The sequence below is a fragment of the Meles meles genome, chromosome 2, assembly GCF_922984935.1.
Source record: "Meles meles chromosome 2, mMelMel3.1 paternal haplotype, whole genome shotgun sequence".
Lineage (NCBI taxonomy): Eukaryota > Metazoa > Chordata > Mammalia > Carnivora > Mustelidae > Meles > Meles meles.
Window position 1 is genome coordinate 142179649 of NC_060067.1, and position 14876 is coordinate 142194524.

General features: G+C 48.4%; 1 protein-coding gene across 1 annotated transcript in view; it reads right to left on the bottom strand.

Annotated features, from left to right (window-relative positions):
- The window catches only part of FHDC1 (FH2 domain containing 1), a 38760-nt gene extending 35947 nt beyond the window's left edge, over positions 1-2813 (bottom strand). The window contains 1 exon segment of the mRNA XM_045998499.1: positions 2642-2813. The gene's annotated coding sequence lies outside the window, so the exon portion shown is untranslated.
- Between the last annotated feature and the right edge of the window lie 12063 nt (positions 2814-14876).

A 14876-nucleotide genomic window follows, 5' to 3' on the forward strand; every position in this document is an offset into this window, starting at 1 on the left:
ACTGAACTATGTAAATTTTTAATTCATACGCTGGGACCATGTCTCTAGTCTTTAGCTGATCAGCCAAAATAAGTCTTAGAATGAGAATGTTCCTAAGGGAATTCAAAGAGGCCCTCTCACCCAACAGCCAGCACTGCTTTTGCTCCTGGTGTTAGAAACATGAAGGGAGTGAGTGGCACCGAAGATGAGAGAATATGTACGTTTCCTTTCTCAGTACATTTAGGAGGAAAGCAAGCTCCTCCTGTAAGTCCGTTAAGAGCTCAGGTTTTCCTGAAAGACGGTTTGTGGGGCTTGACGGCTCAGCTGTTCACTCACCCTCTAGGTCAACAAAAATCACAAGTGAACGCCAAGGAAAACCCTCCAGAAAACCTTTCCCCTTCATTTCTCACTTGTGTCACAGATGGGGGGGGGGGCAGGAAGGCCTGGCCCACACCCTCCTGATGACAAACGGGGGCAGAACAAGCCAGGTTTGGAAAGCAGACAGAGGACAAAAAAGGTTGGGGAGAGAACAGGCGATTCTAAAATACGGAATTTTTGCTCTCCACTAATTCCCCGGGGGAAGGCCCCTCCCCGACCGCCTATCTTTCAAAACCTTTCTAGATCATTCAACCCAGAATGTCAATCACACAGTCGAACCAGAGCCCGCAGCATCCAACCCTCCACCTTGGCACTGCACGCTGCGGCGAGAGAACCCCAGACTGTTTCCAGTCAGCGTATTTAAGCCGCAGCACAACATAAACACTTCACGGATGCCCCCGAGCGCAAGACCCAGAGAGCAGAGAGAGAACGTTTGTTTCTGAATGTGCATTTTCAGTTTCTCTCAAGACCCCAAACCAAGGGTGGGGGGAGCACACGAGCGCCAAAGGATGCTCTAGAGAGAGGGAAGGAAGCGCCGGCCACTCATTCCAGGAAGACAGCTGTGGGTCAGTTGAGGGGGTCACAGACGGCCGAACACTGGGGGCAATTTCTGTGCAAACAGATGTTGGAAAACTGACTCCCAGGTCCTGAAGAAATTCGGCGTGGGGGCACCGTGGGGCACGATTGCTTTCAAGAAGTCTGGACGCAGAGTAGTTTTCCTAGGTCACAGCACTGGCCGGCGATCCCGCCCCCAGCCCCAGGTCCTGGGTCGCGCCCCAGCCACTCACCCAAACGGCCCCGGATGGGCCGCACAGAAGGCTCGGGGGCGCCGCGTCCGCGCGGGTCCCCAAGAGCGACGCGAGTGGGAGGTCCGGCGGCCGCGCGAGCCCCCAGCCGCGTCCTTATCTGCGCCCCGCCGGGAGAGGCGGTGGGGGAGCGGGCGCCCGTGCGCCGCGGAGATAGACGCCCACACGGCCGCGCAGCCTGGGCGGCGGCTGCCGCGGCGGGGCGACGGCGCGCTCCGCCAAGAGGCCGCTGCGGGCCTTGCGGGAACAGGCGGGGCCGAAAGGGCAAACGCCGGGGAAGGACTGGACCCTCCGCCTCCCGGGAGCGCCGAGCGCCCCGCGGTCCTGCAGCACAACCGACCCGAGCGGCCGCATGAGGCGCTCGCCCCTCCCGGGGCCCCTTGGGCCGGCGGGTCTGGGCGTGTCGGGGGGGGGGGGGATGGGGGGTCGCCCGGCCCCGCCCCCTTGCCCGGAGGACCCAGGCTTAGGGTCCGCCTCCCCACCCCCAGCCCAGCGCTGTTCCTTGCGTACCCGCCCCTCCGCCCCGCAGCCGCTCGGAGCTCCAGAAGCCGGGTGGGCTGGGGAGGCTAACGAGGGAAGGTTATCTCAGTGCTTGGAAGCCAAAGAAGGGATCTCCTGGTTCGCGGACTCGGGATCTGCGGAGTCCTTGAACGTTCGCGGCGACACCTCCCCCACGTCCCGGGTCCGGGTCCCGGGCGCGGGAGAGAAAGCCTCGCGGCCGCACTGCGGGCCAGCAGATGGGAGCCAGAGAGCCGGCAAAAAAAAAAAAAAAAAAAAAAAAAAGTAGAGGGAGACTCCTGGTGTTTGGTCGGAGGATAAAACCCGAGAGCCCGCAGTCCCGTAGCTGGGGGCACCGTGGCGGCTGGAGCTCATCCACCAGCCCACCCGCTCCCTCCCCAAACTTCGACAACACGACGGCGAAACTTCCAATCTGAACTTCCCACGGCCAGGACGAGTTTGCAAGAGCAAGAGCCGCCCTGTCCTCGGTCCGCATCACTCCGACGCGGTCCTCGCCAACCCCGCACCCACCTTCTGGAGCGGCAAGTCCTGGCTCCCCGCTGGCCAGTGGCGCGCTCTTGGACCGGGCGGGGAACAAGTGGGGGCGCGGTTATCCAAAAATCTTAGCAGCTAAAGCTCCATTAGCCGACCCTGGTCCAGCCCCGAGGCGGCCCGTGACCTAACTCGTTCTCCGGACGCGGGTCCAGACCCGCGCGTCTTGGCCTCAGGAGACCTATCGCTGTCCTCTGCAGTCTGGGTAGTGCAGGCACCAAAGTCACCCGAATGGGAGCGGAGGGAGCGCGCAAACCTCCCCAGCCCTTCCCATGGAGACTCGAAGGCAGCCGAGACTTGGCGCCGCAGCTCGGGGTCCAAGCTGATCCCCGCCCTTGGCCCTCTGGAGCCGGGGAGTGTCCGGCTCCCGGTGCCCCCCGAGCGGCGGTCGCCCCGGCCCCGGCCTCGGCCACCCGGCTCCCACTCACCCGCAGCTCGCGCTCTCCGCGCGCGCTCCTGGATCCCCACCACAGGCTCGCAGCGCCAAAGCCTCTGCCCAGTCTCCGCAGCCGGAGCAGGCGGCTCGGGACGGCAAGGGGGCAGGGCGACGCGGGGCGGGGCTCAGCCGCTGCCCCAGGTAACAATGCTGCAGACCAGCCAGCTCCCAGAGCCTGCCGCAAAGGGCAGGACGCCCTTTCCTGCTCTGCCCCCTCCCTCCTCCCACCCTCGGAGCGCCGGCGTCCGCGCGGCGGCGCTTGCCATCACCTCTCCGGGGCCCCGGGGGCCTGGAAGACGGGCACGCTGCTCCCCGCACCCGAAGGAGCCCGAGGGAAGTAGGGGTGGCGGGAAACAGCGAAGTACGAGTGTGAAGAGCCAGGTATCCTCGTGTAACCAGCGAGGGGAGGCGCCAAGCCGCTTCTGAACCTGCAAGTGCTTTCCACAAAGCTGCCTCTGCCGCAACCTCCCCGCCACCCTCCCCTGCGCACACGCACACTCCTGCACGCACACCCTCGGCGCGCGCGCGCACACACACACGCACACACACAGGCGCGCGCGCCAGGCCACTCTCTGCCCCCCGCTGGTTTCTCCCTGGAGTACTAGGCAGCTTTGGAGGGGGGAATCTCCCAGCTCTTAAAGCCAAATCCCAGCTGAGCGGGAGCTGCCCAAAGGTCACCTCTTCTCTTGGTCTTACCACCTGTAGGTTTGTTACTTTTTTTTTTTTGGGGGGGGGGGGATCTCCTCGGCGATGGTGGTAGCAGGGCTCTTTCAATTATATTTAAGCAAAGCAAAGAAAAAAATCCACTGCAAGTCAGACAGCATGAACGGAGGCTGTCCGGAGACTGACAGGAAGAAACGGGGGAATAGTTTAATCGCATCTCTCCCCACCCCACCCCACCCATAATTTGTGAAACCAGGCAGTGAGAAACATAGTCAAAGAAAACCTTTCCTGGGCAAACCAGCCCGTCGGAAATCAGCTGCAGGGGTGGAGAGGCGCCCTGGGTGGGGATGAAGTCATCCTTACCTTTGACTTGGTTAACAGATAACAGACCACAGTTTTCCAGTCTCTGGTGCCGGATGACTTCTGTCTCTCCTCCCAGGTCTTCAACCCCTGCACTCCCACAACTCATTCTCCACGTGGATGGAAAAAAGTGAAGCTATTAGAGCAAAAACAAAAACAAAGCAAAACAAAAGCAATACACAAAACCAATGCCAACCAACAGCCCATTTCTTAGCTCTAGACCAGGCTTACATTACACATGAAGAGTAGATCCAGCCAAGACTAGAGAAAACTTCAAGGAGTGGGAAATGTAATAAAAGAGAAAGATATCCATGCTCAGGAAGTTAATATTAATCCCAAAGGGTTATGGACTACAAAGGCAAAAGCTGAATGAAGAATTTCACAAGTGAGGAGCGGAATGGTATCCTTTCCTTTTCTTTTCTGGAGGGTTGGCCAGATGAAGGGTCTGCACCCATTGCACACTTCCCGCTCTTCAGCAGCTCCCCCCTCTCCAAACCGGGCTTCCCCCACACTGTACTAAGTATGCACTTTCAAATGAGCCACTTTTTTGAAGAGTCAAATTCAGTGACCCATCGTCAACCATGAGTCTTTTTGATCTCCTGCAGTGGCCTGGCCTACAGGCCTTCTCTCTGCCCCTCTGGCCTCCTCTGCTGACCCCTTTTGTCCTTCGAGGACAGTAACTGGATTCTTCCAACTCTGTCTCCCATTATCCCATGGGTTCTGTCTTCTGACTTGAACCTGGAAGGGTCCAGATTTTCTAAGGCCTGAAGCTTGTATAACTCTTGAGGGAGCTTTTTAAAGAAAATCAATAACTTATAAACACACCACTCGGTGTATGTCCTTGGAAATGTCCAGGAGAGTGAGGGGCAGGAAAACTCCAGCTCTAAGGCAAATCCACTTCTGACTTCACCTCTAGGTCAGCGACTCTCAAATCCATGTTGTCTCTGTAATATCTCAGGTCCAAATTCAACATCCAAGGGTCAATTCATCTTTCTCGTAAAACTAGCACTTATCCTACCCATACCTCTTACTTAAGACCTGATTCTTAGGGGCGCCTGGGTAGCTCAGCTGGTAGCTCAGGGTCTTGGGATCAAGTCCCAAATTCGGGTTCCTTGTTTTGTGGGGAGCCTGCTTCTCCCAGGTTTGTGCTCGCTCGCTCTCAAATAAATAAATAAGTAAATAAATGAAATCTTTAAAAAGACCCGATTTTTAAAATTTAAAATCCCGGCTTTCCTCTGGTTCTTTTTCTCTTCTGAATTCCTTATATCTAAGTGTTCTCTGAATTTGTTGCTCTTTCCACAAATCATGTCTCTCACTTCCGTACTTTATATCCACATCCACTCTCCCCAAATAGAGGGTGGTGGAGCTGATATTTATGTGCTGTTGGCCGTGGGGCAGGCATCCCATGGGATTCTCCTACCAAGCCCAGAAATCCACCATGCTATATTTTCTAGTTTAGAGAAGTTAAATTGGGCTCCTGTGTCCACTGTTTTGGTGTCCTTTCTCCATCTCCCCTCTTCTCCCTGACTCTGCTGTCCAGGCCAGTGTTTTTCTGAAAATTTTCAGAAATTTTTCTGAAATTTTTCTGAAATTTCTGAAAATTACATCATTTTCTGAATGATGTAATACATCATTACATTCTGTGATGTAATTTCATCACATGAGCTACCTGTTCAAAAGCATCGGTAGGTTCACATATGTGCCTGCGGGAAGAAAGTGGCGATCTTCCGTTTGACACCGGCTGCATTTCCCTTCCCCTCCTGTGGTCTGAACCGTTCTGTTGCTCCCAAGCAGCACTGCTGGCTGAAGGCACCAGCCTTCATCTTTGGCTCTTATTTGACACGTTGTGCCTATTAGGTGGCCGAAAGGTGGCTGAGTAGCACAGGGCACAACGCTCGAATAGAGTCAGTGTCTTCATGGGTACGAATCTAGAAGACTCTTTGTTCTTCATACATTAATACACTGATTGTTAACCTCGTCTCACCTGACTTGTGCTGGGGCCTCAGGGTGAGCCTCTTGTCTGTACCCCAGAAATGCCAGCAGCCCTGTCTGGGGGAAAGGCCGGCAAGACTCCTGAAGCCAGGCGTGCCCAAAGTCAGCCCAGCCCCTGGAATTTATGGCTTGGAGGAAGCTGCGGCTGTGACCTCAGGGGTGCCTGAGCAGCAACCAGTGTGGCCAGTGTGAACTTCTCCTGGCCAGCCGAACCTCTCTGGAGCATGTTCCTAGCTTCGTGTGGCCTCAACCATGGGCCCCACAGGTGCCGGCTCCAACACCTGCCCAAGAACTTCTCGGTCTGCAGCTTGTCTTCCCTCTCCCCAGACTGTCCTTTCCAGATTGCTCTTTTTCCCTTTGCCCGGTTCATTTTCTCTCTTCCAGCTTCCCTTCCTCAGCCCTGAGAAGCTTGTGGTTTCCTCTACATCAAGCATTTCATATTGGAATCTGTCATTAGGAGCTCCTCAACAAAACCATCAAACCCAAATCAATCAAATTGCAGAATCCATCCTAAAAAATGCCTTACGGTTCTCAAACAGGCTTCTTTGCTTAAAGAAGAAGTCTAACACTTGAGCTGACTTCATGGGCCCTCTAAGGAACCACAGGGACACCCTAAAACAAGCCCCCTCTGGCATAGGATTGAGGCATCAAACTGGTTTTTAAATTCCTTTCTCTCAGGGATGCAGACAGACATACTTAATCCTTGTTCTTCTTAAAACATATCTGATGAAATCAGTTGTTGCATATTTAGATTATAGGCTGTGTCCTTGCTCTTAAAATCGGAAAACTGCAGAAGAAACTAAGTCTACCAGCTCTGTAGTTAAACAGACTTGGCAAACAAATGCCAAGACTCACCACTCCTAATAACAGCCATTTCTTTTTTTTTTTAATTTTATTATTTATTTGACAGAAAGAGATAACAAGTAGGCAGAGCAGCAGGCAGAGAGAGAGGAAGGGAAGCAGGCTCCCTGCTGAGCAGAGAGCCCGATGCAGGACTCGATCCCAGGACCCTGAGATCATGACCTGAGCCGAAGGCAGAGGCTTAACCCACTGAGCCACCGAGGCGCCCCTAACAGCCATTTCTTTTTATTTTTTTATTTTTAAAATTTATTTCTTATTTTTAATAAACATATAATGTATTTTTATCCCCAGGGGTATAGGTCTGTGAATCGCCAGGTTTATACACTTCACAGCACTCACCATAGCACTACCCTCCCCAATGTCCATAACCCCCTCCCCCAGCAACCCTCAGTTTGTTTTGTGAGATTAAGAGTCACTTATGGTTTGTCTCCCTCCCAATCCCATCTTGTTTCATTTATTCTTCTCCTATCCCCCTAACCCCCCATGTTGCTTCTCCATGTCCTCATATCAGGGAGATCATATGATAGTTGTCTTTCTCCAATTGACTTATTTCACTAAGCATGATACCCTCTAGTTCCATCCACGTCGTCGCAAATGGCAAGATTTCATTTCTTTTGATGGCTGCATAGTATTCCATTGTGTATATATACCACATCTTCTTTATCCATTTATCTGTTGATGGACATCTAGGTTCTTTCCATAGTTTGGCTATTGTAGACATTGCTGCTAACAGCCATTTCTAAGAGAAATTGCTAGACCTCCTTGTTCCCTTCAAAGGTTGAAAAGTGTAAAATATGGAAAATCAACAGAACTGTTGTCACGATGAATGCAAATTCGCATCAAGCATCTTATTGACAAAAGGCAGACACCAGGGGTGCCTGGGTGGCTCAGTCACTGGGTGTCTGCCTTCTGCTGGGGTCAGGATCCGGGATCCCTGGGATCCAGCCTTGCATCAGGCTCTGCTCAGCAGGGAGCCTGCTTCTCCTTCTGCCTGCTGCTCCGCCTGCTTGTGCTCCCTCTCTGGCTGTCTCTCTGTCAAATAAATAAATAAAATCTTTTTTAGATTTTTTTTTTTTTTTTATTTTGACAGACAGAGATCACAAGTAGGGAGAGAGGCAGGCAGAGAGAGAGAGAGAGGAGGAAGCAGGCTCCCTGCCAAGCAGAGAGCCCGATGCGGGACTCGATCCCAGGACCCTGAGACCATGACCTGAGCCGAAGGCAGCAGCTTAAACCACTGAGCCACCCAGGCGCCCAATAAATAAAATCTTTAAAAAAAGAATTCAGGCACTGGACTGCTGTTGTTTTCTAAACAACTCTGAACTGAGAAAATGTTTTTGCACGCTAAGAAATGGAAATAGTAAGTTGCCTTTAAGTACAGTAAATAATAACTAGGCTCTGATCCTTAAAGGAAGAAACTTTCTCTCTGGGTGCTAAGTAACGATTTCTGAAAATTATATTTATTTTTTTTAAGATTTTATTTATTTATTTGACAGACAGAGAGATCACAAGGAGGCAGAGAGGCAGGCAGAGAGAGAGGGAGAAGCAGGCCTCCTGCTGAGCAGAGAGCCTGATGTGGGGCTGGATCCCAAGATCCTGAGATCATGACCTGAGCCGAAGGCAGAGGCTTTAACCCACTGAGCCACCCAGGCGGCCACGATTTCTGAAAATTTTAAATAGAAAATACTTTCAAATGGAAGGGCAGCTGGGTAGCTCAATCGTCTAAGTATCTGGCTCTAGATCTCAGCTCAGGTCTTGGTCTCAGGGTTGTGAGTTCAAGCCCTGTTTTGGGCTCTACACTGGGTGTGGAGGCTACTTTAAAAAAAAAAAAGTAAGAAAAGAAAAGGAGAAGAAGAAGAAAAGAAAATGCTTTCACATGGGATGCATGTGATGTTGATATCCATGGTGACATCAACAGGCATTTCCTTGGCCAGAAGTAAATACAGGTACTTCGTCAACAGCAGTGCCTGATTTCTCTGAGGGTAAGAGAGATTACGGGCAACCCTTACCAACATGTAAGAATGAGGCGATTAGACAGCCGATGACCTCTCTCCTGCTGTCTGTGTCCCCTTAGAGCCCAATGTTATTTGCTCCCTTTTGAGGTGTGTGTGTGCACGTGTGTGTGTGTGTGTGTGTGTGTGTTTCGGGGGCAGGGATGGAAGTGGAGACAGATACAGGAGAAATACTGTACACATCACTGAGGTTCTCACCCAGAAAATCCTCAGCTCAGCACCCCCTCCTTTTTTTTTTAGTTTATAACTGGTAACAGTGTTTAGAGGACTGATCAGTATGAATGACCAATATAGGGTCTGCAGTTGTAACATTCAAATTTTGAGGAGAAAAATACCTTTGAAATATAACATGAAAGTGTATCACTTCTTTCCGCCTCCCATCATCAAAAACAAGTATGTGCGTCTCCCTTAGAGGAATTAAGTTAAAGAGGACGTCAGATGCCAATTTCTTTTGCTACTGGTTTTAACTGTTTCAAACTGTTTACCCTTTGAAGAAGCGAGCCCGAGCAAACAGTAATTTGAAACCATAACACTCACTGGACAGGCGGTCAGCAAACAGAAACTCAGGGAATCAACAATTTTGGTATGTGGTGGTGGTGGGGTGTGTGTGCATGTATGTGTGTGTTTGTGTGTGTATTTCCCTGAGGAAATAATACATGTGCATATTGTACAAGGCTTTGTAGGGCATTTAAAAGCAGGCAAAAAGACATGTTGGGGACTTAGCGATTTGTAAAGCCCTTTTTACTCCTCCTGGAAATTGAATTTGTACTTAGTGTAAGGACCATTATGAACAAATATTTTTGCACTAAGCTTCTATTTTTAAGAAGACAAATACTTTCCATATGATAGCAAATCATCAAACCAGCCCGTAACAATTAGCATCTTAGTATTTCTCAAGCCAGGTATATAGAAATAACTCAAATGGACCAATTTTGGAGAAGCAGGGTAAGCCTTTTGGTGAAAATGCTGTTATTCAAGTTTTGATGGCCTTGGCCACAAAGGATCCCTGCCAAAACACTCAACATCACAATTAGCTCACAGTTTGCATCCTTCTGTGGGCCTGACCAGGCTAACTCTGAACAGGGCTGCCTGGGGTTAAACCCTGGACCTCTCTTTTCATCTTCACTCCTAACAACTGGCCCCTTCCTAAAGAAAGGGGCCGCTGTATGGGCTCAAACTCAGAGAGGTGCTGTCAAACATTCAGCCAGCCACTTGTACTTTAAAATAAATGAAAGACGTTACCCTCTCATTTCTAAGTTCCTTTTATCTGTGTTTCTGTTCATGTGATCGACTTCCATGTGTCGAATTGCATGTTAAGCCGTAACATGGAGTAGAACACCGGCACTAAGTATTTTGCAGTAAGTGGTAAATTCTCAGGACCAGGATCCAGAAAAGAGCAAATTCCTTGTCATTTTTCTTGAAATGTGGCTGATTTCCAAGATAAAACCCTGGGTTCTCTCCACCATATCCCTTTGTCGAAGGCACAGGCATGAGAATTTCTGATTTTTTGAGTTCCGAATTGTCCTCGGGCTTCCCATGGGGTGATCCACGGGTGATGTCTCTCCGGGTGTCTGTTTTACACAGAGGGAGAGGGAATGTAGGGCAAGCACACCACTGAGCACAGGACTTTGATTTACACTGTACAGTGGAATTATCTTTATGCTGGGACTACCCACCCCTTGTCCCCCAACCCCCAAAAGAGACAATTTCTCTTCCCAGGGAAATTGCATACCATCTCATCTCATTTACCCCAAGTTTGGGGTCACAAAGACACATCGCATTTGTAATTTTAAAAGGAGTATAAATAACGGAACGCAGAGAAAATGCTAGATGTTTGCACACCTTCATTTCCCTTCCTCACCCTCCACCCTTACCAAAGATTTGGATGTATCTGCTAGCTTTGCATTCTCTCCTTTACAAGCATGCCCTCTTCACAGTCGGTCTCAATAAGGAGACTGATTTCCAAGGGCGCCTACTTGCCTGCTGGGCACAATCAGGTTAAACCTCGTCTACTGGAGGGGAGGGCAGAGGGAGGAAATCCACGCCAACAGCTTCACTGAACCAGAGCTTATAAAAAAGGGGGCCCCTTGTAATCCTCATGCTCATGGTACAGAGTCTACAGAAGTCACCTGATGGCTCAAAGACCTTTGTCCTGTATGACGGGCTGGGGAGTCGCCATAACGAAATCAGAGGGGCTAATTCAGAAGCCTGGAGCTGGGCTGGGGGATGGGGGTGCAGAAGGGGATAAGAGAGAACAATGAAGATTATGACTCACTCTCAAATTTTTGTTGGCATCCAGATTTCTAATAATTTTTTAAAATTCATTTTTAAAGTATGTCTGCACCCAACATGGGCCTTGAACTCACCACCCCAAGATCAAGAGATAAATGCTCAAGACCCAACCACGTGCCGTGGCTTCCAGGTTTTTAACAAAAATCACATGTTCTGCTTTAGCCAAAGCTCTTGAGATTACCAACAAAGATATTTTTTGCATGTGCCTTCCCTTCCCTGTCAAAATAAGCTGACTTCTTCACCAGGCTGCAATAACTGAAACTACAATAAAGGACTTTACCAGGATCATATTCAGATTCCCAGAAAGTCACTTTTGCAGATTCAACTCCCCTTCCCTGTGATCACGAAACAGTCATGCACCCCAGTCCTTGTGATGCCTACTTATAACCCACACATTTGAGTGCTAGGAGGCTAGTTATTAGTTTACTAATTCTTTTCCTTCCCAAAAATGTGAGCATGCAGGACTTCCCGAAGGTCATACCATAAGGCCATATATTAAACAGCTAAATCTTTCGACCAACAGTTCTCCCCTGAGAACCTGGAAGATGCAGGTAAATTCTGCCTCTTTGTCCAAATACACTAGTTGGTAAAAAAAAGAATGGGGGGTGGTGCGCCTGGGTGTCTCAGTGAGTGGAGTCTCTGCCTTTGGCTCAGGTCATGTTCTCAGGGTCCTGGGATCAAGCCCCACATCGGGCTCTCTGCTCAGCAGGGAGCCTGCTTCCCCCTCCCCCCCCCCCCCCCCCCCCCGCCTCCCCACCTGCCTCTCTGCCTACTTGTGATCTTTCTCTGTCAAATAAATAAATAAAATCTTAAAGAGAAAAAAGAATCGGGCTTTCTTTTAAATGACTGGTAGGGAAAGAAGGGTTAAGATTCAAAACCTACAGGGGCGCCTGGGTGGCTCAGTGGATTAAGCCGCTGCCTTCGGCTCAGGTCGTGATCTCAGGGATCTCAGGGATCTCAGGGATCTCAGGGTCCTGGGATCGAGCCCCGCGTCAGGCTCTCTGCTCCGCAGGGAGCCTGCTTCCTCCTCTCTCTCTGCCTGCCTCTCTGCCTACTTGTGATCTCTCTCTGTCAAATAAATAGAATAAAAATCTTTAAAAAAAAAAAAGATTCAAAACCTACAAAGAAATAATATTGTACTAATATTTAGGACTTGATTTATGTGAGGCTTGGATTAGACCATTTCCAGTGGCCGAGCGGCAATGGCAGAGTGGTAACCTTTACTCTTCTGCGTCCAATACACACCCGTGCACAAGACATTCCAATTTGGAGCTGAAGACCGGCTGCTTGCGCACTCAACCGCAAATAGCGTGTTGGGCGTACAGGTCCCTGCCCTTCCCCACCATTCAATCCCAGGATTTGCATCCGTTTTCTCCCCATTAAATCAGAAAGTTTGAGGGCAGGGCTGTTGTATCAATCTTGTAGTAGGGACCATCAGGACTCCTTTTTTCTTTTACAGATTTTATTTATTTGACAGAGAGAGACACAGTGAGAGAGGGAACACAAGCAGGGGGCCTGGGAGAGGGAGAAGCTGGCTTCTCGGCCGAGCAGGCAGCCCCACGCAGGGCTCGATCCAAGGACCCTGGGATCATGGACCTGAGCAGAAGGCAGACACTTAACCTACTGAGCCACCCAGGCGCCCCACCGTCAAGACTCCTAACAATGGTTGTTAGTCATGGTGTCTGCCAAACTTGGTCCTCATCACCAGCAGATGGTACCCAGTGGCCCTCATCCTTGAAAGCTAGAGGCTCGGGTGATAAGAATCATCACTATTGGGGCGCCTGGGTGGCTCAGTGGGTTAAGGCCTCTGCCCTCTGCCTGTCCTGGGATCGAGCCCCGCATCGGGCTCTCTGCTCAGTGGGGAGCCTGCTTCCCTTCCTCTCTCTCTGCCTGCCTCTCTGCCTACTTGTGATCTCTGTCAAATAAATAAATAAACTCTTTAAAAAAAAAAAGAATCATCACTATTAACAATAGTGAATACCTTTTATGTGTAAGGCACAAGGAGAGCTACACAAATGCTCAGAACAGTTCTGCCCTCAAGAGGCTTCTAGAATCCAGAAGGGAATCCACTAGAGGAGACTCAAGCTCTTTGAGGCAGAACATGAGGGCATATGAAGACAAGCCAGACATCATATCATTTAATGGTGAACTGGGGACATGGAAGTTTACACAGGCCAGTCAAGCGAAACTTCAGGAGACATGATGGCGGTGGCCAGGAAGCCGTACAGCTTGGGCCCTACTGGAAAACAACTACAGCTTTGACACCGTTTGGGAAGACTGATTGGGATCGCGTTCTCACTTCTGAAATTTGATACAGAGGACCAAGATTCAAAGCGCAGAGCTTGGATCCTCTCCTTCTTTCAGGGCTGCATCCCTGATTTCAAATGACAACAGACTTGCGAGCCGGGTAAGCTTGCTTAAACGGCTTCCATGGCTAGGTGTACTAGCTCACAAAGGGGCTACTTACTGTAAGGATAAGGCATACTAAAGTAATGAAAAGTCAACACACTGGAAATTTAACTAATCATGACTTTTCTTAATTAATTGGATGATCTCAGTCCACTGCGAGTGAACAGAAAGTCACATAAAAATGAGCTAAAAGACTAAACAGAAAGAGCTCTTCCTAGAATAAGTCAAGGTCAGTGTTGAGGTCACTAGCAAGGAAGTCTGGAGTGGCTTGAACTGAAGCTACTTGTGTCTTGGGGAAAAAAGAGTTGTTTTCATTGCTCTAGCCATGAGCACAAATAGTGACTCCAAAAGCTTGAAAAGCCAGAGACATCACAACGACCTCTTATTATGTCATTGTATTTTTTTTTTTTAAAGGACAAATAGGCCAGTTAAGACCAGAACCTGCTATGAAGCTTTTATATTTTCCCTTCTCTTGGGATCTTGGGAGTTTGGGCAAGGTCTCTCTCTCTTTAAACGTACGACACACACATGTATGCATATATATATATATATATATATATATATGTATGTACGTAATTAGACTTGTAGCTGTTTATTTGCAATTTCTAATTAATTTCTTTAGTTCATGGATGGCTTAATTGAAGTAAAATGTTAACTGAAATTTACAAAGAAAATATAGGGAACTTTTTAAGATAAAGTTTAGAGAATATAAGAACAGATTTTTTTTTTTTTTTTTTTTTTTTTTTTTTTTTTTTTTTAAGACCACCCCATAGGAAAAATCTAAATGGTAGATAGAGGTCTGGAGAGGTCTGGCCTTGTCAATGGCTGGCCAACACCAATGAAGAAGAAATTGTTAGATCCACTTCAGGGACCATCTGGAGTTCTTGAGGTGTTAGTGGAGTCAGGTAAGAAAAAGTAAACATGAGTAAGCAGACTAGTCATTCAGCAAATACTCATGACTGTTTAAATTTACAGATTTTTTTTTCCAACTCACTTGATTGTATCAGTGATTAAACAGTAACCATTGCCACAGTAAAAACTCAATTCTCAAAACATCATCTGTGCTTCTTGCTCCTATTAATGATGTAAACTAGTTCAAAAATTTTAATCTACAACATTTCCCTTGCTCTGACCTAAGGTAGGGGTGAAGGCACAGGAAACAGAATTTGAGAACAAAGTCAACATCCATTATTTATTTGGGGAATTCTTTAAAGATTTAAGTTATGTTATTAATTTAAGAAGTGTGCATTAGGGAAAATTTGGTCAGCTCTTAAGATACCTTTTCAAACTGAAAATAAGTTATTAAAAATTATCAATGTACAATTTATTTTAAGCTTTCTAAGTGGTTTTATAAATGAAATATAAGAAGCTAAGTTTTAAGAAATCCAGGCTAGTAGTATGGACTAGAGTAGTAAATGCTTATTTATGAAAAGAGGAGAAAAAATTGAGGCAGAAGAAACCATTGGTATTAAGTTAAAATAAAAGTGTTTTATTTGGGAGCTTAATTTCTCTTACAGTTTCAAGCAGCTGTTTAGAAAGTTGAGGAGAAAAAAGAGAGGAAAAAAATCTAGTTTAGTAAAATGCATGTTTTCCTACATGATTTCTTTTTCTAACTAGTTTTATAAACTAGTTTTGTTTCTT